We start from the raw sequence: 23,991 nt of genomic DNA on the forward strand, positions 1-23,991 counted from the left end.
TCTTCGCATGTTCTCCCCGCTCCGGTTTCACCCTCCCGTCCAAAAACATGCTGAGGCTAATTGGCGTTACGAAATTGCCCCTTTGGCATGCATGTGTGACTGACTGGTGTCTGTGCCCTGCGATGGGTTGTTCCCCGCCTTGCGCACATAGGCTCCGGACCCCTCGCGACCCTGGATGGGATGAGCGGTTTCAGCGGTTGAGCGGTTTCAGAAAATGGATGGACGGATGAATGATATATAATTAACGACTGTCAATTATAGGGGCGGTCTTATTCTCGGCTGTATTTGATTACGTGAAAAGTGATCTTAAAACCCATTGGACGATTAAGAGCTTTTTCTTTTCGTCTAAGCTGCAGTACATTCATAACACATAATTTAACTATTAATGCATAAGATTATAAGATTATTTTATAAGTAGTTTCCCTCGCTCTGTCTATACACTCACCTAAAGGATTATTAGGAACACCATACTAATACGGTGTTTGACCCCCTTTCGCCTTCAGAACTGCCTTAATTCTACGTGGCATTGATTCAACAAGGTACTGAAAGCATTCTTTAGAAATGTTGGCCCATATTGATAGGATAACATCTTGCAGTTGATGGAGATTTGTGGGATGCACATCCAGGGCACGAAGCTCCCGTTCCACCACATCCCAAAGATGCTCTATTGGGTTGAGATCTGGTGACTGTGGGGGCCATTTTAGTACAGTGAACTCATTGTCATGTTCAAGAAACCAATTTGAAATGATTCGAGCTTTGTGACATGGTGCATTATCCTGCTGGAAGTAGCCATCAGAGGATGGGTACATGGTGGTCAAAAAGGGATGGACATGGTCAGAAACAATGCTCAGGTAGGCTGTGGCATTTAAACGATGCCCAATTGGCACTAAGGGGCCTAAAGTGTGCCAAGAAAACATCCCCCACACCATTACATCACCACCACCAGCCTGTACAGTGGTAACAAGGCATGATGGATCCATGTTCTCATTCTGTTTACGCCAAATTCTGACTCTACCATTTGAATGTCTCAACAGAAATCGAGACTCATCAGACCAGGCAACATTTTTCCAGTCTTCAACTGTCCAATTTTGGTGAGCTCGTGCAAATTGTAGCCTCTTTTTCCTATTTGTAGTGGAGATGAGTGGTACCCGGTGGGGTCTTCTGCTGTTGTAGCCCATCCGCCTCAAGGTTGTGCGTGTTGTGGCTTCACAAATGCTTTGCTGCATACCTCGGTTGTAACGAGTAGTTATTTCAGTCAAAGTTGCTCTTCTATCAGCTTGAATCAGTCGGCCCATTCTCCTCTGACCTCTAGCATCAACAAGGCATTTTCACCCACAGGACTGCCGCATACTGGATGTTTTTCCCTTTGCACACCATTCTTTGTAAACCCTAGAAATGGTTGTGCGTGAAAATCCCAGTAACTGAGCAGATTGTGAAATACTCAGACCGGCCCGTCTGGCACCAACAACCATGCCACGCTCAAAATTGCTTAAATCACCTTTCTTTCCCATTCTGACATTCAGTTTGGAGATCAGGAGATTGTCTTGACCAGGACCACACCGCTAAATGCATTGAAGCAACTGCCATGTGATTGGTTGATTAGATAATTGCATTAATGAGAAATTGAACAGGTGTTCCTAATAATCCTTTAGGTGAGTGTATATATATATATATATATAAATATACACACACACACACTTACTGGAAGCCTTTTCTCGTACTAGTAAATTTTATACATTAGGATCCTAATATATTCAGATTAAGTACCTTAATAAAGCAATTTTGAATTTTCGATCTATTAACCTGCTAAGAGTGATGTGCTGCATCGTTTATTGCAGTAATGCTTCACTTTCTAGAATGTGCTTTTTTGATGCCCTTCCACCCAGTAACCAGCAGATGGCAGCCTTTTTCTTCTCTCCTAAGAAAACCTAGTTCTGCGTGTGTAAAGTGGCTTAAGAGCCCATACAGACACGCATTACAGGTTAACCTTCTGATAAAGGAGACACACCGGTATCTGCTGGGTTTATCAGTCACCCTCATACAGCCACACGGAGACCCTTTACTCTTCGTGTTGAGGTCCAGATTGAGCTGTAATTGGAGGCCTAACCTCTACATTCACTACGCAGCAGGGAGGTCGGACTGGAAATGTCTTGTTATACTTAAGCCAGAAGACTAGAACACAGCCATCCAGAGATACAGTATTCAAGCACCGAATAGGGTTTCTCAAGAGAAATCGTTTACAGTAGAGCCAGGCCGTCAGAGCCATGGAGATCTCCGCAGTTTCAGGGACCTCTCCATGTAAAGGAAATCTATATGAGCAGAACATACCAGGTTTCAGATACAAGCTTCTGAGGAAACAAGAAAAGAAAAATATAGATAGGAAATACATTTTACCAAGACAATGAGGCTGCGAAGCTTTGTTGTTTTATGTAGGGTAAGTAATTTATGCAATATGGGTTAAATCTTAAAATGGAAACCACAGTGTCAGACAGTCCACTGAGAGCGGATAACATTCCTAGTAGCTTTCAAATTGTGCCTCTGGGATAAAAGGATAATTAAACCTCTGTCTGGTTTGAAACCTTTACATTTATTCACTTTAAAGGCATGTTAATCTAGAGCAACTCGTGTGACCATTAACACCGGGATGCAATGCATGCAGATATGTAACCAAACCCAGCAACGTGCTGCACTGGAGCTGCGATGGAGACGCAGAGCTGGACCGGCATGGAGGGTGTGCGGCTGTGGGGTGAGGCAGACTCATAACGGCACAGTCACATGCAAGTAACTTAGTGGGGAACAACAGAGCCGTGAAATGTGAGGTGAATAAGGACGCAGACGTGACAGATGATCGTAGCGTCTCCACGCTACATCCATACAAGTTCCCATGTCCAGCAGTTCACTGACACTTAGTCTTTGCACGAGAGTTTACATGATGTCCTTGAAATCCCTGTGCTGTTGGTCTCATCGTCATTACATGTATACCACAGTCAGGCATTCCCACAGCTCTGACATTATAAAGGACCGGCTGGTCCACAAACAGATCCCAGATCAGGCCGAGGGCCATGGGCAGCTCCAGAACCGTCTGTTCCCACCTGGTACATCGGCGCCGCCCCCAGCTCTGATCACATGGAAATCTGGATGAGACCATATCGGACTGCTCATGTGTGTCTCAGAGCGCTCTCGTCCTCATGTGAAACCGTCTGCCTACTGTAAGCTCTCTTATGTGTTATTATTCAAAATTCTGTATGATCACTATGTGCCTCCCCTTAGATCCCCCGTCGATGTTATAGCACATGTGAGCTTTTCCCCGACAGAAGGTTACAGCACTGCATTTGGAGAACACAGATACGGTACTATTGAGAACATATAATGTGTCGCTACTGTAGCAGCTGAAAGAGTCGTAGAGGTAACTAACAGTGCCGCAGCTCTCATTAAGGAATTACAAATCGAATAATAGAAACAGAAATTATAAATAGACACAATTAACGGGGAGAGAAACGACCCTCAGAGGTGTATTCAGAATGAGAATTAGTCCTATTGTCGCAAATCTATACATGAACCAGCACCCTGGCTGGATCCGGGGGCTTCAGCGGATGTCCAAACAGCTCATGGCATGCCACTTCCTTTGAGTGTTTGCCCGGGCAGGACAAAAAGAAAATTAAAAAACAATCAGCTTCCTCTTCTCACTTCTATAAAGTTGCCCTAACATAATTGACATAGGTTGTGACCCGCGTCTACCCAGCTCCTTCATCGACATCTCAGTTTTCATTCCCTCTTCTCACAGACCTCTTGTTTTCACCTGCTAATAATAAGCCCCACTTCCCTTTTCTTCAGCAAGCTGTTTCCGATTCCGTGGCTGCTTGTGACATGGAGAGCGGTCGGCAGTGAGGAGCAGAGAGGTCATGCTGATGCTCCCTGCATTTCCGCCATAAGTATTTCATGCACCACTTACATTTTTTCCCACATTTAATTTCAAATGAGTTGTTCACTAATAATAACAAGGAGATAGATAGACAGACAGACTGATAAATAGGAGGCGATGCTCTGAAGCAGTGATGTATCTGCAATGTGAGCTTGCATGCCTGCGCAGTCGTCCGCAGCTGCCACTGATGTTGCTGTTGAGTCACACAGCCTGCTGCGCAAAGACCTCTCACACGCTCCCAGGATGTCCCTGCTGGGAAACTCGTGCGGCTCGTCTGTGAGAGCGGGCGACTGGACTGGGCTCAGCGGCGCAGGCGCTCTGACAAGAAAACCCCTCACACAGTTACGGCATCGCGGCGTTAGCCAACACCGGCCCGGCGACCCGGTCTGTGCGGCGTCTGTGTGCAGGAGCGTTTCACGGAAATTCACAAGATCCAGTCACCGGAAAAGCGTCACTGTAAAATACACATATTTATCAAATACTAAATACAATTCAAATATTAAAATATATAAAGTACTACATGCAATAAAAAAATGAAAGAATTTTTAAAGTTATGTTCCTCTGAACGTCAGCTGGGAAACATAATCAATGGTGAAAATAAAATTCCGCATAAATCAGACAGAATATTTTTCTATAAAATTATAATTCATTGCATAGAAATCAAAATGGTAATAATGACCTAGGATACCATGGTGGGGACTTGATGGCTTTGAGAAATGGCCTCCTGCCGCAAACAGCCGTAACTTAAAGCAGAAATGTGCAGATGGATGTTGGCTGGTGATGTCACTGCTGGCGAGGGAAGAAAGGACAGCCGGAACATTCCGCCGCCCCCGTGAGGTGCGCGGGAACCCGGCCGCCAGGACTCCCGTGGTTTCATGGGAAGCCTCACCAACAGCGTTATGGCACAGAGCAGTTTAAACAGCGAGACTCTCCAGCTGCACCATCTGAGCGTCAACACATGAAGCCAGCCTCACCAGAGAGAGAGAGAAAGCATTGGTGGTCAGGGGCGAAGGCTGGTGATCAGGGGCGAAGGCTGGTGGTCAGGGGCGAAGGCTGGTGATCAGGGGCGAAGGCTGGTGGTCAGGGGCGAAGGCTGGTGATCAGGGGCGAAGGCTGATGGTCAGGGGCGAAGGCTGGTGATCAGGGGCGAAGGCTGGTGGTCAGGGGCGAAGGCTGGTGATCAGGGGCGAAGGTTGGTGGTCAGGGGCGAAGGCTGGTGATCAGGGGCGAAGGCTGGTGATCAGGGGCGAAGGCTGGTGATCAGGGGCAAGGCTGCGTGCTGGGTGAAGCACGGTATATTGGGAAACCCATTTCATTCCAGAAAACAACACTGTCAACAGGGGGCGCTATGAGACTCGGCAGCTTAGGATTCTGTGCATGTGATCAGAAGGTCACTGGTTCAAATCCCTAACAGATTTCACCGTTGGACCCTTGAGCGTTTAATCCCCAGTTGCCCCATTGACTGTCTGACTCTGCTTTCTCAGAAATTGACACCATCCTAGATGAATACTTCCTCAAACTAAATGTGACTTTTACACAAGGTGGACATTCGCTAAGGCGGAGGTGGGCTGCAGCTGAGAGTTAGATGGGGTTTGTTAATGGCCATCGTGCAGTTAGGGAAGGGAGCGCTGGAATGGCGTCGGCCTGCCAGGTCGCATGGTATGATGATGTCACACGACAGGAGAAGGTACAGCTGTTACCAATCAGGATAGAAGCGGTAATACGGACTCCATGCTGTCTCCTGCTTCCATCCTGTCATGAACGGCAGAGGAGGCCTGAATGGCAGAGGAGACCTGGCAGGAGGAGAGCAGGGCTGAGGTGCCGGTTCTTTTGGGCGGGCTGGAACGACGACAGGCCACTGAGGAGGCCCACATTCGGCCACGCAGCCTTGAGTATATGCCCGTGGTCTGGGCCCAAGCTCTGCATCAGGACATGACAGGAGGCAGGAATTAATCCAGGAAAAAAAAGATATATATATCACTCGTTGATTTCTAGGCCTTATGAGGGTATGTATTTCATTTGCAGCTGCTAGATAGTGGTGCAGATTTACTGTGGTACACTGCAGTGGCCAGGACTTACATTTGTCTGGAAGCCGCTCTCAGATTAATGCAGTCTGGACTTCTTACCGTCTCATTTGTTTGGGACTCTCTCATCGATTTAAACAGAATTTATTCAATGCTACCAATTATGACCAATTGCCTGTGAGTGGTTTTTTTATGCATTTACTGGTGGAGAAAGAAAAGACAAAGAAAAACAGGCTTAACACACTATGCACAAACACAAGAAATTTAACACAACGAGATTCCCATTTTCAGTCCGTAGTGATTATTGGAAGTGTGATCTTTGTTGAACGAATGGACAGACAAAAATGAATTCGTCCTCGTGTGTGATTGCGTGTTCAGAAGAGCCAGAGCTTCATTAGCACTATGTAAGTGGTTGGACACTAAGCATTTGTGGCCAAACAGAGGGGTGTTTACAAAGAAGAGCAAGCTACTCTCCCCTTAACTGGTCCATTCTATTTGGCCAGAGAGCCACAGCTGTAAAGTCCATTTGAACAGTGATGGAAAAGGTAAGACTCTCCAGTGTTCCTGCATAAACTCATAAGGGACTGATGGAGAGGACATTGTGGACATGGGTTTCTCTCTTAGGGAGAAGGGGTTCTGTTAGCCATTTTTTCACTTGTCTAAGAAGTCCTGCGTCAGCCCACCATGACTCGTCTATGACACAGAGAAGCCGACACAGTCTCTCCAAGAAGAATCCATTTTAATCTGCATTCATGTGTTGTAGTAAAACTCAGCAAAGACCCACAATCACTGTTGCTTTATCATGTACCCCACACAGCCCTGAATTCAATTCAATTTATTTATCAATTATTACGTTTTTTTATACAGCAACTTTCACAACAGAGTTGTCCCAAGGTGCTTTAAATGAGTGTGTTGTAATGCATCCCTCTATCATGTATAAAGGATAATTAAAACTCAGGGAAAAGGGAAGACAAAGAAATGAAAGAAAGAAAGAATGTCAGCTGACAACGGAGGAGAGGAACCAAAAACTCCCCCCCGGCATTTTAATATTATCGAAAAATAACTAGTGGGCTTGCTTGCTAAAAGCGAGGTGTAAACTGTGGTCAAGGTCAAAACCAAAGCCCATCAATGAATTTTTTGAATTTTCACCATTTTCACCATTTTCTCACTTTGTCAATTAATTACACCCCAATCGAGTACTCTTTAGCAACAGCACAAAATATACTCATGCTTCATTGGTTACAGTAAAATCCCCTGCCTAGCAACAACAGCTTTGGCACAGCAGATTGGCTGATTCCAATGATGCTAAGAGTAGCTGCTCATGAACTTGCTAAAGTGACATCATACAGCAGCAGGCAACAATGAGATTAGCTTTAAAAACATACAACAAATAACAATTAGTGGTTAACATTATGCATTTTTGATCGCTTTAACACTGAGTGCTATTAAAAATACAGTTTTTACAGGTTTGAAATGACAATCCAAAGAAAAGCTGCACAGGAATTAAAGAACAGAGACCAACCGTGATAGAGACGCGTTTCCTTACAGTAAGTCTCATTTTTAACAGCATGAGACCACAACAGTGCTGTTGTCAAACTGGTTTCTGTGCTAATGATTCAGCACAATGGTGAAACACAGCATAGGGGTGAGAAACAGAAGGAGGCTTCCTGCAGGGGCTCACAGAAGACAAGCAAATTAAAAGATATGCTGGATTCAGAGGGTTTGGACATCCATGAATTATAAGCGAGTTATAATGGGTCTTACTTTGTCATCATCCAGATCCATCTTAAAATCCAGATCTGCACGCAGGCCCCGCTTCCCTACTTCCTGGAGAGTGTTCAGGCCGCATCTCCCGTCGTTGTGACGCACCTGCATGAATCAGTGCTGCTACTGAAGCACACATACCTTTCTCTGGTTGGCCTTTGGGATTTATTTCAGGCCTGCCTGGTTATTTTGGTACTTTCCAGACCTTCCTAAAGAATTTAATTTAATTTAAGGCACAAGTTGGAGGACACAGTCATGTGAAGGAGCAGCACTGCCCCCTACAGGTATTTGTTAGATGCTGCTAACATCAGTGGTGTTTTTCAGTGTTATTTTCTGTGAAATGAGTTTATGGATTAAAACATTCTATTACACTTTTTAATTATCTTGTTGAACATGATGTATCACCTCATAATATTTTTGGCCAAGATTGTTGTTCTAAGATTCCTCATTTTCACACCAGGCCAGGCTCTGACAGAAATGACTTCCTTTGCCTCAGACTTGCGCAGGACTTTTTCTATGCCAGTTTGTCTGTGCTGGCTAACACACGAGTAAGATGCATGTTCACATATGCCCTTAATAAACTAAGGCATGTTACACAATATTGACGGGCGAGCAAATACTAAGGCCTTGTCGCCTTTGGATAGTACGCTTTCCCGGGAAAGATCCCAGCCAAGTAGAGCTTTGACGGCTAAAAAGAAACAATGTGCATGACTGTGGCAGGAAACTCTGCAAGTCTCTGCATTCTAAATAAAAAAGGCAAATCCTTAAATTCACATTTTTTTTCCAAAAGCAAAAAAGCATTCCAATGAGGGCATCTTAAGTAATGTGCATGCTACTTATTCAGAAACTAATCTGTTATATAGTTGCATCAAGTATAATTAAGGTGTAATTAAAAGTAACATAATGTACATTTTAGAAAGTACAAAAAAAATTCTCTTATTTTATTAGTACAAATGCTAGAATTAGAGTTAACTTTATTGATCCCCTTTACCCTTACAAAGAATTAAGAAATGCTTATTTGTGTGAAATCACAGCCAGGAAAATCATGGACCTCACTAATGCCTAATGTATTAGTACAACCAGCATAATGGGCCCCAGTACCACAGACATCAATCACTCGGCTTGACAGTGTGGTGATATACCCTTGATGACCTGTAAGGGGCAGCATTAACTAGCCAATGGCGCTATTAGCTTCACACCCCCCTCCCTGGTTGCCCTGTTCTCTCTCGCTCTCTTTCCATTCCCCTAATTGGCAGAATACGCTACCAGATGCCCCGGAGCTCGAATTAAGGATGGGCTGATCCAGGACACAGAGAAGCGAAATGAGACCATGAATCGGAGCGTTCTACACAGCCTGTGCCACCAGAATCTCCCACATTACCACAGGGTGATGAGCTGGAGATCCATTAATACACAGGGAGTATAATGAGATCAATGTGACATTGTCACTGCTGCAGATCTGTGTCTTTGTATGAAAGAAATCATTCTCAAAGGCTTGCTTCAGCAGATCCATGACTTTCTCCCACGAAATCCACTCATCATGACATTTAAAAGCTGAAACTTTAAAATCACCACTCCTTGCTTCCATAACAGATCACTGTGCACAGTCTTAGGCAAGAAATAACTTATAAGTGCATGATAGCCTCTGATATCAACAGGATAGTTCATTATATTTGACCTGAATTTAAAGAAATGGCTTTTCTTGTTTTGTAAGATGCAAGTATTTTGTAAGTACTTTGTAAGATGAAAATCATGAGTATCTAGCAAGCCTTTAAGATATTTGACCGGTCAGCTCATAACTACATTGCATTTGCTGACCTTCTTCTGGGCACGTGTCTCAGCACTGGCCTGAACAAAGATGCACATCATTTGTAAGTACTGAATACTGAGAACTGAATTTTGAGTACTGAATACTGGAAATATTAAGGATTGCAATGGGCTGCTGTCTCCTGCACAGTGCCCTTCTTGTGGGCTCTCCGGCTCCCTGTGACCCCATCCCAGAAACGTGCCAGAATGATAGAGAAGTGAATAATGAGCCGCAGATACTCATACTGAGCCGCAGGTACTCATACTGAGTGTTCAGAATCGTCTCTTGTCTACCGGATTCTCAGTATTGCGTTCTTTATGACTTTGGAGAACAGTCAGAAGTGACGTGTTCGGTGCAAGCCGCCCTCTATGTCCGCTATCGTGGGACAGGAGCCAGCAGGCCATTAGTGATAGCTTTATGACTATCTATAAATGGCAGCTAGGAGACAAGTGCATTAAGGAGAGTGCTGGCAGCTGAGGTCAGCACCTCCGGCTTCCAACTGGAGAAAAAGTCCCCGTTCTGTCTACAGCTTCTCTATGCCCTGGCAGCCCTCACCTCGAAGCACTTACACCTTTCCAAGTAACACCTCAAGTATTTACACTCGTCCTGGTGATCTTTCAAATGGATCTGTACTTGGTCCTTTCTGTTGACCCACTGGATCACCTCCACACTCTATAGTGACCTCAAAAGCCTTGCAATGACATCAAAGCCTCACTGCCTGTTCTGGCGGAGGCCCTATAATAGGAATGGTGTTGCTATTGTTTATAATGCTTATACAGTCCAGCACAGACTAATTAAAAGTGGCGTATGCCACGCTGCTCTTTTTAAATTATTCTCATTTTGCTGTGTGGTAAAGGTTGTTATGGAGACGAAAAAATATTATTTTACAGTATCTCTTTTATGAGCGAGTGGGTGACTCATCACACAATTCTTCAAGGGATGTAAGCTTCACTGGAGTAATTTAAGTAAAACGGGAAATCTGCCAGGCTTACATTTTACACTGAAATGCAGAAAGGCCATTTATTTAGAAGCCAAGCATTTACTCGTACTATCCTCACCTTAGTTTGCTTGGTATGGCATGCTCTGCTTTTCAGTGCAGAAATGGATGGATTTAAAAGCATTAAGAATGGGATGTGTGACCAAAAGCTTGCAGGTACAAGCTACAGCAATGTAATTGCTGTTGTACCCTTCCGAAAGAACTTTCCAAGCCAGATATATCAAAGAGAAAAAAGACGCGTAAGTGATGTAAGTGAGGTGCTGACTTCCAGTGTCTTAGAGGCGAAAGCTGATGCAGCTGATGTAACTGCTGCCCAGTGTGGTAGGTGGTGAGTGAAACTGAGCCCCACCCCAAAGAGGATACCCACAGAGCTTTTAATTAACATGATTATTTTCTGCAGGGAATACTCATGCATGCAAGCCACTCGATTATGATTATTAATCTGGCGAATAGTGCAACATTTCTGGAGCATTGCTGTCTTGGAGAAATGGCAGAGGGCTATGGCCTGAAGACTACGTCTGCATCACTGCCATTTAAACATCAGCATACCAATCATAATGTGCAAAGCGACAAGCTGCTACAAGACAGCACAAAGCTGATGTTTGGCTCGCGAGCTTCAGTTACGGGCCGCGATGCCAACACCTCCTATAAGCCTTTGTGTCTCACATGCCCAGACCTTTTTCAGTGCTGACCTTCTGCATAGTGCCAAATGGTTTGAATTATAAAAAACCCTAACCCACATTCGAGACGAGAGCAAATTGCGTGCATTTATAAACTCCGTAAGCCTGATTCTTTAAGGTTTTTTTCAGCCTTTTCAGATGTCTAAGTTAACCCCTTAGGGTAGGACTTTGTCGATAAGCCAGTTAGTATCCTTCTTCTAGAGAAATAGGAGATAACCTCAGATAAGATTCTTATAAACGCAGCTTTAATAACTTGATGTTTTGAAACTGCTCAGCATCTTAAACTGTAGAATAGACCAAATAGCCACCACACGTTGCACCAGGCATGAGCTGCTTCACACACGGTCCTCAGGCTGAATAGTTCCTGTGGAGGCAGACATTGTCTGACAGCTGTGAATATAACCTTCAGCCTCTCTGCACACCTCTTCTGGGACAGTGGGATCATATTTCTAAGCTACGTTCACTAGGGGTGAACCTCAATGGCCTGATCAGTGTTACGTCATGTGCACACCCCTCATTCTCCAGTCCGCCCCTTTTTACGTGTAGATACCTTCAGCTTCAGCCTCCCTGGACATCCTTACTCTCAGTATTCCTGCTGGCTCCCATAGAACGAGGTCAATGTGTCAACTAACCTCGGGACACTGGCGTAAAAGACCAGTGATTTTTGACCCAGTCCTTGAGGACCCCCAGATGGTCCACATTTTTGTTCCCTCCCAGCTACCAGCAGCTGACTGAGGAACACTGTTATAACACTGTGGAAACCACAGGCTACAGACAGACGGACACATACGGAAACCACAGGCTGCAGACAGACGGAGACATACGGAAACCACAGGCTACAGACAGACGGACACATACGGAAACCACAGGCTACAGACAGACGGACACATACGGAAACCACAGGCTACAGACAGACGGACACATACGGAAACCACAGGCTGCAGACAGACGGAGACATACGGAAACCACAGGCTACAGACAGACGGACACAAACGGAAACCACAGGCTACAGACAGACGGACACATACGGAAACCACAGGCTACAGACAGACGGACACATACGGAAACCACAGGCTACAGACAGACGGACACATACGGAAACCACAGGCTACAGACAGATGGACACATACGGAAACCACAGGCTACAGACAGACGGACACATACGGAAACCACAGGCTACAGACAGACGGACACATACGGAAACCACAGGCTACAGACAGATGGACACATACGGAAACCACAGGCTACAGACAGACCGACACATACGGAAACCACAGGCTACAGACAGACCGACACATATGAAAATACATATGGTTAGGGATGTAGGGCCCCCCAATCTGGCAAAACTACATGAAATGTTTGGTCCCCTTGGTCCCTGTGAGTAGAGCCTAGTGAAGCAAAGTGTTTGGGATGTTAGTGCAGTTTAGGGCACTGAGAGAGCACAAAAAGATATTTCTGTGTGCTATCTGCGGCTTCTACAAAACTATCAAACAATCCCCATTTAATCTCTTAAGCAATATATCAAAACTGCTTTGGGGAAAGTAGTGAGGCAGAAGTGTTAACTGTATATGACTGTACTTACAGACACATAAACAGCTGGCAGCTGTTTGCTACTTTTGAAATTATGTCTTAATTTACTGTATTAAATTAGCAACCATGGATACATCAAGGAGAATTTACATTTACTCTTGTCCAAAGCAACACACAAGGTCGGAAAATTGCATATTTCAAACAAATTAACATTAAGGAGCTAGGCTGAGCTTCCAGTGAAAGCCCAGGTACAGCTAGGCTGAGCTTCCAGTGAAAGCCCTCGTACAGCTAGGCTGAGCTTCCAGTGAAAGCCCAGGTACAGCTTGGCTGAGCTTCCAGTGACAGCCGAGGTACAGCTAGGCTGAGCTTCCAGTGAAAGCCCTGGTACAGCTAGGCTGAGCTTCCAGTGAAAGCCCTCGTACAGCTAGGCTGAGCTTCCAGTGAAAGCCCTCGTACAGCTAGGCTGAGCTTCCAGTGAAAGCCCTCGTACAGCTAGGCTGAGCTTCCAGTGAAAGCCCCCGTACAGCTAGGCTGAGCTTCCAGTGAAAGCCCTGGTACAGCTAGGCTGAGCTTCCAGTGAAAGCCCTGGTACAGCTAGGCTGAGCTTCCAGTGAAAGCCCTCGTACAGCTAGGCTGAGCTTCCAGTGAAAGCCCTCGTACAGCTAGGCTGAGCTTCCAGTGAAAGCCCAGGTACAGCTAGGCTGAGCTTCCAGTGAAAGCCCTCGTACAGCTAGGCTGAGCTTCCAGTGAAAGCCCAGGTACAGCTAGGCTGAGTTTCCAGTGAAAGCCCTCGTACAGCTAGGCTGAGCTTCCAGTGAAAGACCAGGTACAGCAAGGCTGAGCTTCCAGTGAATATCTTTGCCCTCATGGACAGACTTTGGACCTCAGGAACCCTCCCCCACCCATTACTGGCTGTCCCAGGGAATGAAAGCTGGGAATGTTTCCGATGTCAGAACCAAATTAGCTGTCACTGGGTTTCCAGCTCATGTCTACATTAGCAACAATCTCTGCAAAGCAGATGCTGCCTTCAGAGATTTTAAATAATGCTTGTAGCTAAACTGTGTGATGTTGTGATTTAAATATAAGTGGACTGGGCTGAAAGAATCTGCCTTGCTCAGAAACCCAAACAATGCCAACAGTTTAGTAGGGACATACCCAGAAACACGGGCTGGGAAATGCTACCAGGGATACTTCCAGGAAAAATCAAGCTCTATTAACTTATTTAAAAATTACAGTTAATGGCAGCAAAATTAGGTAATTAGGAAGCCTACCTCTAATCATTGCAATTGAATGTTTAAATTAAATGTTTTAACAGTGCATACAAAATTTTAAGTTATTTTTACAATAACTTGTATGATTAGATGCATAAAAAACTGTCTTAAATTGTACAAGGTAAATGTAATTCAGGCAGCTGTAACTCTTCCCAAGATCCCTAAGCTGAATAGACTCATTATTCCTAAAAGCAAAGACACTGCTTTCACAATAAGTCATGTTGTTCCTGTGCTTCTGTTTTCCAGCTATCAGCCAGATATATCAGCGGCCAAATTCACCCCAAGTAAGGATTAAAGGAAAAAAAAATATTCTTATTTTTAATTGCACATCATTCTCTCAAGTGCAAACACTTCCAAAAGCTGCATGGCACCTGGTTATTTTTGTGGCCCAGCCCCTAAGGCAGATCCAGGGTTACAAGTCCCGCCCCTCAGCCTCCATACCAACACCAGCAAGCTGAATCCAGACCAAGGGAGAATTTCCTTTTTCAGAGTTTCATAATTAGAGGTTTATTTCAGGGTGAGGATGTGATCCATCCTCTAAGTGGGATAAGTCAACGCGGGTGCTAATAATTCCTCCCGCTATATTTTGGGTAACTTTCCATTCAGTCACTATCTATTACTTTTGTAATTAAGGCCATTGTGTTTATTTGCAGCAGGTAGCAGGTGGCTTGTCTACGCACTGAGTTCCACAAACCAATGTCAACTCCAGGTGACATTATTGCCTGCATTCTCCTCCTTATCACATGTCAGAGAGTTTGAGGAAAATGTTACTGTTTTCTGTGTGGAGTTCGCACGCTTTCCCCGTGTTCCGTCCCGGGTCCATTCCGTGTGTAGTTCGCACGCTCTCCCCGTGTTCTGTCCCGGGTCCTTCCTGTGTGGAGTTCACATGCTCTCCCCGTGTTCTGTCCCGGGTCCTTTGTGTGTAGTTCGCACGCTCTCCCCGTGTTCTGTCCCGGGTCCTTTGTGTGGAGTTCACATGCTCTCCCCGTGTTCGTGTGGGTTTCCGCTCTGGTTTCCTCCCATGGTCCAGAAGCATGCAGGGCAGGTTGACTGGCGAGTCTAAATTGGTCCTGTGAGTGTGTGCGCCCTGTGGTGTGCTGGCGACTGCTCAGGGTTGGTTCCTGGTTCCTGCCTGTACCCGTTGTTCCCGGGATAGGCTCCGGTCCCCCCCGCGACCCCAATTGGGATTAAGTGGTTGCGGTGATGGATGGATGGATGGATGGAGGGTGTTGTATTCACTCCCACAAATGATAACAAATAGAACAGAACTGCACGGCCTATAACAGCAGGTTGCCCCAAACAAGGTATCAGACCTTCCCATTGGGGTTCCAGCATTAGTAACATTTGCTGACACCCTTGGCTGATTTTTGTTGCTTTGAGTGAAGCTGCCTGTTTAAGGAGAAGTCTGAATATGCTGTGAGGAGAATGGTCTGAGAAGGATGGATTCCTCAGTGGTGAAGGGGCTGTAACAACAACACACACCTCACAACAACAGTGATTCTCCTGTGTGATGGGACAAGGTCACTGTCAGATCAGATACCGGTGGCCTGACGTAACGGGAGCACCATCAGCGAGGGCAAGGTAACAGCCCTGTCCTACACTGATATCTGTGGCTCTGTGCCTGTGATCGGAAGCTCACCGTTTGGAGCCTGGCCGCGTCTGTGGGCACTTGAGCGGGACCCATAGCCCTCAGCTCCATGGGCACCACATGGACTACCAAGCTCGCTCACACCTGCATGTGTGTCATGGAGGGCAAGATGGGGCGGGCGAGAAGGGCATTTCCCCAAGAGGGATAGATAAAGCGTTATTATGTCTGCCTGTGCTTTTGGGTGCATGACAGAGGGGTAACGGGCAGACACTCTCACTCGGCACAGGAGAAGCAGCTGACCAATGACTGATGAGCTGACAGCGTGCAAGAGCAGCTCAGGGTGCTGCCTGTCATGTTCTCCCTCTGTCCCTCATCATTCTGCTTCTTATCTGCCATTTGTTGCATGTAGCATCCCATAAAAGCCAAGATTAACAGCCAAAAATCTACTCAGGCTTTGGGCCAGTTTAGAAAATCAGCACTGAAAGGCACAGACCAGTAAAACAGTAACATATTCAATAAGACACATTTGAAGAAAAGAAAAAAAAACACAAAATAATTATATATTTCGCCGGTTAATAGGACACAATAAAATAGTTTTTAGTCCCTAAAGATGGGAATTTGTCTTGGGACAATCACAAGATCTGGAACAGGGGCGACACATTTTCCATTGCACAGCGCATTTAACAACATGTAAGCCTTCATCTTCTGAAAATATGGACCATCTGCCATGCGTGTCTGAGTGAGAGCTCTGCTGGACCACGGGCCTCAGTACCCCAACAGTGAGAAATTCAGGGAAAAAAATACCCAGAGACGCTTTTCTAGCTCAGGAACTCATTGCAACTCAGATACATGCTGAGTTTCAGCAACACATGGGCTGTTTTTTGTACTAACTGGTTCTGAAATGGTGACACAGCTACCGAAAAAAGATAAAATGATAGATAAGAATGCACGGTTTAAAAAGAGAAGCCAGTATTATACTAAATAACGAGGTAAGGGAATGGTGTGACTTTTCTGGCCTCCACCCCTGTGAGCAGAGGTACGCCCCCCCCCCCCCCCCCCCATCAGGTGTGTGAGGATATTATTACGTGTGGGCTGGCTGAGGGGGGCACAAACCCCACAGAACAGGGCTAAAGAAAGAAAGACAGACTAGATCTGCTGTCATTCAGGGGCTGAGTGAAATATTTTTAAAAATACAAAATAATCTCAGAATCGGATTGTTATGGTGAACAGTAAGCATTAAATCACTTGTCTTTGTTTCGGGTAATAAGTAACAAAATTTATGGTAATATATATATATATATATATATATATATATATATATATATATATATATATATATATATATAAGCAATATGTTTTTACCAAAAAATTATTGCAAACCTACAGTATATTGGTTCTAGCATACCACCGGGTGCAGTGGGAGCAGCCTATCAGTATGAACCAATCACTGGGCAGGGAAAGGGGCCTGGTTGTGTCTGCTTTACTTATGATGCGAGTCATAGGAGAGAAAGAGCCAGGCATGATATCTGGAGGATGATGGGGGGAGGGAGCAGTGTGACCCTATAAGGAGGAGGTCACAGTGGCGGATTGTCTGCAAAGTGACAGCCAATGATGAATCGCACGCGAACAAGAGGAGCTTCATTGTTCAACTGTGTAAAGCCTGTGCAAGGGTGATGTAGCGTTAGCAGGCTAGTTTACTGGCTATTTGCACGGAGCCTTTGTAGTGCTTTGACTCCGCTGCCCCTCCACTGTGAAGCTCCCTCCGCCTGTGGCGGCGGCGTGTGAGTGACGCAGCGGGGGGGCGGCCGGGCTCTCACTGCTCCTGCAGCTCCATCTTCTGCTCTCCACACATCACCTGCCCTCATCGTCACGTGTCATCGTGGTCTCTTCACACTGCATGTTTAGTCACTTCTGCAGGTGTCACATTGTGTGCTATTCAGCTGACTGCCATTCAGTTCCGTTTCACTGCATACTAAAAAAAATACCATATCGAACACATTTATGCTGATGGTTCACTACAGACTGTTCTCAGAAAATACCATTTTGAACACTTATATCTGCTGATGGTGGCACTTCTTAGAGCAGCCAGCAGGGGGCAGCACTAAAACAGTTCAGACACATGAAAACCCTTAGTTAACATTGGTATGAAGCCCTGTGCATGCCTGTGCCTTTAGGAAGAGTGGGATGACACCCCCCTCTTCACACGAGCATACAGACAGGCCTGCTAATTCACAAAAACACACTCGCACACACATGCACGCCACAGAAACCACACTGACACGTAATTGTAAGTAGATAAACACACACAGTCCACATTGCCCTCAGCTCCACATTTCTGACAAGCCCAAACACTACATGTTGCAAAGATAAATACTTAACACTGTGTAATAGCTTAAGATTAGCTGCCGAAAGGTGGACTTGTTTCCAGCAATCCCAAGCACACCTTTGCACTGTGTATGACCGAGCTGACCGGCCTGGGGCTGTGGGGCCTTTCCCGCCGCCCCCAAGCCAGTACAGCTCCCAGATGACCGTCTCCGGCTCCCCGAGGACCGGCCTGGGGCTGTGGGGCCTTTCCCGCCGCCCCCAAGCCAATACAGCTCCCAGATGACCGTCTCCGGCTCCCCGAGGACCGGCCTGGGGCTGTGGGGCCTTTCCCGCCGCCCCCAAGCCAATACAGCTCCCAGATGACCGTCTACGGCTCCCCGAGGACCGGCCTGGGGCTGTGGGGCCTTTCCCGCCGCCCCCAAGCCAGTACAGCTCCCAGATGACCGTCTCCGGCTCCCCGAGGACCGGCCTGGGGCTGTGGGGCCTTTCCCGCCGCCCCCAAGCCAGTACAGCTCCCAGATGACCGTCTACGGCTCCCCGAGGACCGGCCTGGGAGCACTGCCCCAAAGGCTGGCAGTGCAGACAGAGCTGCCAGCCTGACTGAAGCGGAGACCTCACTCGCACGAGGAGGACAGTCGCCTTTCGCCGAGATACTGAGCACGGCCTCCTTCCCACGGTGGGAGGGTTGGAGGCAAGATGGGAGCTGGCGTTCTCCACCTTCGCTGTCAAATTAAATCACGGCCTACATCTCTCCATCGGGAGACGCTGCTCGTGAAACCTTATCTGTATATTTCCCCCTATTGATCATGGAATGGTCTGCTCAGGCTGCCATTACTGAATTCTCAGGTGAAATGCAAACCGATGGTGTTAGTAGCCCTGCCTACAGATACAGCTGTCTGAGCTGAGCTGACCTACACAGGCCGATCAGAAATGAAACTGGTCAGGGACCTTTCCGAGCCGCGTTAGTATGATTCCACCAGCGAGCCGCCTGTGACACACCTGACCTCTTTCCCAGACAAGCGCCCCTGTGCTCTGCTGGTGAATATCGATCGGTTTGGGGGTGGGTCCATACAGCAGTGATAGTCATGATTCTCAAGCATCTGTAGAACACTGGCTGTGGACCAGGGGCCAGAGTGGCTCACAGAGTAGCAGGGCGGCAGCTCCCCACTCCAGAGGGTTGGCGATTCGAACCCCAGCCCTGCACTGCACATGGGCTTTGCAGATAATCGGTGTGGGGCCATTTTTCGTCCTGTAGCCCAGAGATAATCGGTGTGGGGCCATGTTTCGTCCTGTAGCCCAGAGATAATCGGTGTGGGGTCATGTTTCGTCCTGTAGCCCAGAGATAATCGGTGTGGGGCCATGTTTCGTCCTGTAGCCCAGAGATAATCGGTGTGGGGCCATGTTTCGTCCTGTAACCCAGAGATAATCGGTGTGGGGCCATGTTTCGTCCTGTAGCCCAGAGATAATCGGTGTGGGGCCATGTTTCAGCCTGTAGCCCAGAGACATACATTCAGACCTTTTTTGGTCTTTTGTGGATGTGTGTGCCCTGTAGTGGAAGTCATTCCTGTGAATGAAGCCCTAGGGAAGGTCTCCCACCAGAACTAACCAAGCGCTGCGAAAAGAGGGCCTGGTCTCAGCCAGCTCTCAGCCTAAAACACTATTATTAAAATAATAATTATTAAAAAATAATGATACTGGTTAACAGGAAAACAGTCTGTCACCAGCAACCTAATGGACAGTTATGTATAGATGGAGACAGACTATAAGGCCACATCCGAAAACATACACAGCCGCTCTGGGTGACAATACCATTGGCTGGGTTAAAAAATGTGCCCTTGTCAAGGGGAGATTCCAGCGGAAATTCACCCAAAGAGCTACGTAAACAAGTCTGCAAGAATCCCTTTTATTGCAAGCTTGGGGTCAGTAGCTGTAGCAGTTCCTGACCATAATTAGTTAATTAGTGCGTGAATGTGGACACTCACTTCCTGTCTAGTATGAGAAAACCTTTTCTTTATAGCAAATATCAAGGGGAAGTTTTCTTCCCAGGTATCTGTTCGGCATGGCTGGCTGTTACAAAATGCTACAAGAAGCACGGGAATGCCAGGTAAAAGGAATATTAAATATACAGTAAATTTTAAAAATAATCTACTTCTCAATTTACAGAAATATGCTGAAAAAAAAATAAAACAGACTCATGGGATAGAACCACACCAGTAAAAAGCCCCAACATAGAACACCCACAGAATGGGCACTTTCACCATAAAAACACATTCTAGAACTTCAGTCATAGAAGGTGGGTTTGTGGGAGCATGCGAGGATTTGCAGGCCCACCGGTTGTGGCAGCTCATGTAATCTCACTGAACGTGGTCAACACATCTCTACTGTACTTATAGTCACTACAGCGGTGAGGAACTCCTACTGCCCCCAGTGGACAGATGAGGCAGACACAGAATGCCATACCTGCAAAAGCCACAACGGACCCAGACCAAACCTGATATGGTGTCATATCACCAGCACTCAAAATATAATAAAGTACAATAACAATTTCCTCCAGCTAATTAACCACTGCTGTACATTTACTCTCAAAAAAAAAAAAAAACAGGCAGAAGTGGTCAAACAAGCCCTGATGAGGAGGAAGAGCTACCATGTGATGAAGCACCTCAGGGATGAGAACCTGACTGTAGCTGTGCAGTGGGTGGTACCTCAGCACCACACTTGTCTGAATGGACCAGTGAGAGTGTTTCCTGGTGGCTGGAGACCCAACCCTGCCACCAACCCCCAAATTTTCCCTGTAAGTGGGAGGACCTGCTTGCAGGGCTGGATGAAGATTAATATCATACCCAGGAGAAAGCAATTGCAGGTTAAGGGCCTTGCTCAAGGCCTGAATAGAGTAGGATCACTCATGGCTTTCATGGGATTCAAACCAGAAACCTTCGGATTACGGTGCCCGACCCCTAGCCTCAAAACCACCTGCCAGGGCCCTGCATGGACAAAATCTGAAACAGGCTTAGCTGTATATAAAGGCAAAATGAAATTGGGGAAGAACAGAGGCAGAGGAAAAAAGGGGAAGACGGAAAATGGTCTGGGGGTTCTTTTGGTGCTAACTACGGATTTCATCATCACATTTCACACATAATTTTCATGCATGGCCAAGAGAAGCATTAGTATAGCGTCTCCCCACCAATCTGCAATTAGCACATCACACGTAAAACGACTCAATGAATCATTTCTCAATCCCACTTTCACAACACACTATACTGTATGTGCTGGTTTTCCATCCAGCTGAGCTCTTATTAATTTAGACTTGACTGAGATTTCATACCTCAGGGCTCATGGGTTTCAATGTCCTTCCCACTTTGTGTGGAGTTTATGTGCTCTGCTCTGCTGTGCCTGCTGTGCTGTGCTCTGCAGGCTCCCGCCTGTGGTCCAGAGACATGCACCTTTGACTGCTGCATCTTCCCATCATCTGTACCTTATGTTGGACTATGTCATCTGGGGAAAATTCCACATCGCCCCACCCCTTTACTGGATAAATGGTTGGAAAATGACTGGATTACCAGCTGCTCCATGTCAGAGGGGACACTATGAGCAAGGACAGGGTTTGCAAATTTCAATTAAAATTCATTTCAATTAAAAAGACCTGGATTTCACTTTAGCACTGAGTTCTAGCTGTGTGCTGATTGGTCAGTCTCCTATAATGATGCATAAGTCACTAATGTTAATGTCAAACAGCTGGATGAGACTTTCAATCATGGAAACAAACCAGTAAAAGCACAAGAAGAGCTGAACTATTTATTGAAGCCCAGGAGCCTATCAGTTTTAAGGTAGTTTGTAAAACCTGACGTGGCTCATAGTGCCCCCCCGACAAGGATTATGTGGGCACCCTAATATTAACGACCACTAAGTAATAGAAACCACCTTTAAAATTACTATTAAACATATTGCTTTAACATAATTGAAAAATGAAGGCTTTTGAAAATGTGATTTAATTCCAAATGCTTTCAGTTTTATGTGGTCAGTCAACAACCTTATCCTCTATCCATCCATCTTTCATCCACTTGTCCTGGTCAGGGTACATCTAACGCATAATTAAGACATCCATGATAAAATAACACTCACCTTAATGAAATGATGTAACATGAACATGATGTAAGCAAGGTTGCATGAGATATTCAGTTTCCTGATCTTTCAGGTTTCTAAAGTGACAAGACGTTTCAAGATCTTTTTTTGTGATGTGAATGGTAGTTCTTTGGTGTGGTGAAGCGTTTAGTACAGTGTTGGCATGTACTTAAAAATTACTAGTGCTTTCCAAATATGAGTAAATGTTATAAAATTTCATTGGAAGATTACGGATATGACTCATTGTTCCCTAAAGTTCCCTGGAAATTTCCTGAATCTGTTTACAATATTTACAACTTAGATCCGGCTTATGCTCTGTCCACTCTGGCTTTATTGGAAAACCAAGGACACAGGGCTCGGCCGCCTCCGCCCACTCTCTGTCTCCATCAACACAACAGCTGTGGCCAGCAGGACGTAGATGCTGGAAAATGAAGGCCTCTATTTCAGGACATGGTGATGGAGGTGCAGCTAGACCAGTGGTCACCAACTGGCGGATTCCCCTCTGGATCCAGACTGAAATACAGTTCAATCCGGACCACATATGAACTCCAACTGCTACGCTGGCAATTTTTTCAGACACAATGGACTTGGGCTTTGTATTATTGATAGAATTTGGGCCACTGGGAAAAACAGCTGGGGAGCTCTGAGCTAGACGATTCCTCGTCTTCATGGGAAACCAGGCCTTCGACGTTCCTTTCATTCTCTCTCACTGGCCTGTCTAATTGCCAGTTTCCAGTACCTACCGAGTTCAATGATTATTGCTATGGATTAAATTTACCAGACTTCAGTGCCAGATCTTTCAAAGCTTCTTCAGCAGCTTTGGCCTTTAATTTCCCACCTGTCGTATAGTAAAGATTTGCTTTCTCTGTTATGTCCAAGAACAATGCAAAAACAACAGCAAATGTAAAAAAAAATATGTTCCTGTCTTTAAGCAGTCTCAGGACCAGTGATCTTTATTTTGCAACTATTTCTATACCTGACGGTCAATCTGTAAGGAATTCCCCACCAGTGAAAGACAGTGACATTGTCTCCACGCTCCATCCACAACTCACCTGTAAATTTTAACCACTGAATTGCAGCAAAGCAGGCAATTAACCGTGGCCATTGCTCTGGATGTTGCTCGATTAGGTAGCTCATGCTAGCGTGCAAATCACCCCACCGAATAACCTTCCCTGGGGTATTGCTCTGGTGACGCTGCTTCCATGTTGCAAACATTGCTGGAGCATTCTGTGCAGTGTCTAGGCAGGTTCTGCTGCCCTGGGTACGGCACAGTCATGCCTGTCATTTACTGAGGAGTGCACCTTCTAGCACAGCGCAGTGTGGAGCAGAGGCCCACGGCCCCTAGGCGCAGTTTTGGGCTGAATAATGACCGTAGTTAATCAGGAGCTCTATTTGTGTATGTTATTTGCGGAGACATGGAGTTCAAAGTGTCTGAATAACACGGCCAGCAGAGTAATCCCATCACTGTTGGGCACTCAAGTGAGGCCTTTAACCCCAAAATGCTCTGGGGGACTGCGTGCTGCTTCAGCTTGCTCACTGCCTCCAGGCTGGTACGTCACTGCAGACATAATGATCCACAGACAAATTAACGTAACGCGTAAATATACAAACACTTTGTGGTCAACAAATCTTTGTCATCTAATCGTTCTGAGCTACATTTTAGCAATTATCAGGGAGAGTGCAGCAGAACAAGCAAACCAATGGAGACAGCGTAGGCTGGGGTTGAGATATGCGGGTCCCTCTGCGTTCACCCCAAGAAACATCTGATCTACTGGCCCTGGTCAGGTGATCCAGCATGCAGAGATTTCATGAGGCAATGAAGGCCATCAGATGTCCTCAGCAGATCACATTTTTTCTTGACTTTCAGAAGTGGCCTGGAACGCCAAGTGAGTCACACTCCGGTTACGTAAGGCGTCATTGTTATTTTCACTTGCGAGGAGTCGTAAAAACGTCATCACAAACCA

The 23,991-nt window shown here is 46.0% G+C and overlaps 1 long non-coding RNA gene across 1 annotated transcript; it reads right to left on the reverse strand.

Annotated features, from left to right (window-relative positions):
* Window positions 1–2,667: 2,667 nt before the first annotated feature.
* LOC140581233 (uncharacterized) lies at window positions 2,668–7,159 on the reverse strand. The gene is made up of 3 exons (XR_011984296.1): window positions 6,002–7,159; window positions 4,602–5,842; window positions 2,668–4,376 (listed from the first exon to the last, which is right to left on the reverse strand). It is a non-coding gene; the product is annotated as an uncharacterized lncRNA (long non-coding RNA).
* Window positions 7,160–23,991: the final 16,832 nt, after the last annotated feature.

This window comes from Paramormyrops kingsleyae, chromosome 19, assembly GCF_048594095.1.
Source record: "Paramormyrops kingsleyae isolate MSU_618 chromosome 19, PKINGS_0.4, whole genome shotgun sequence".
NCBI lineage: Eukaryota > Metazoa > Chordata > Actinopteri > Osteoglossiformes > Mormyridae > Paramormyrops > Paramormyrops kingsleyae.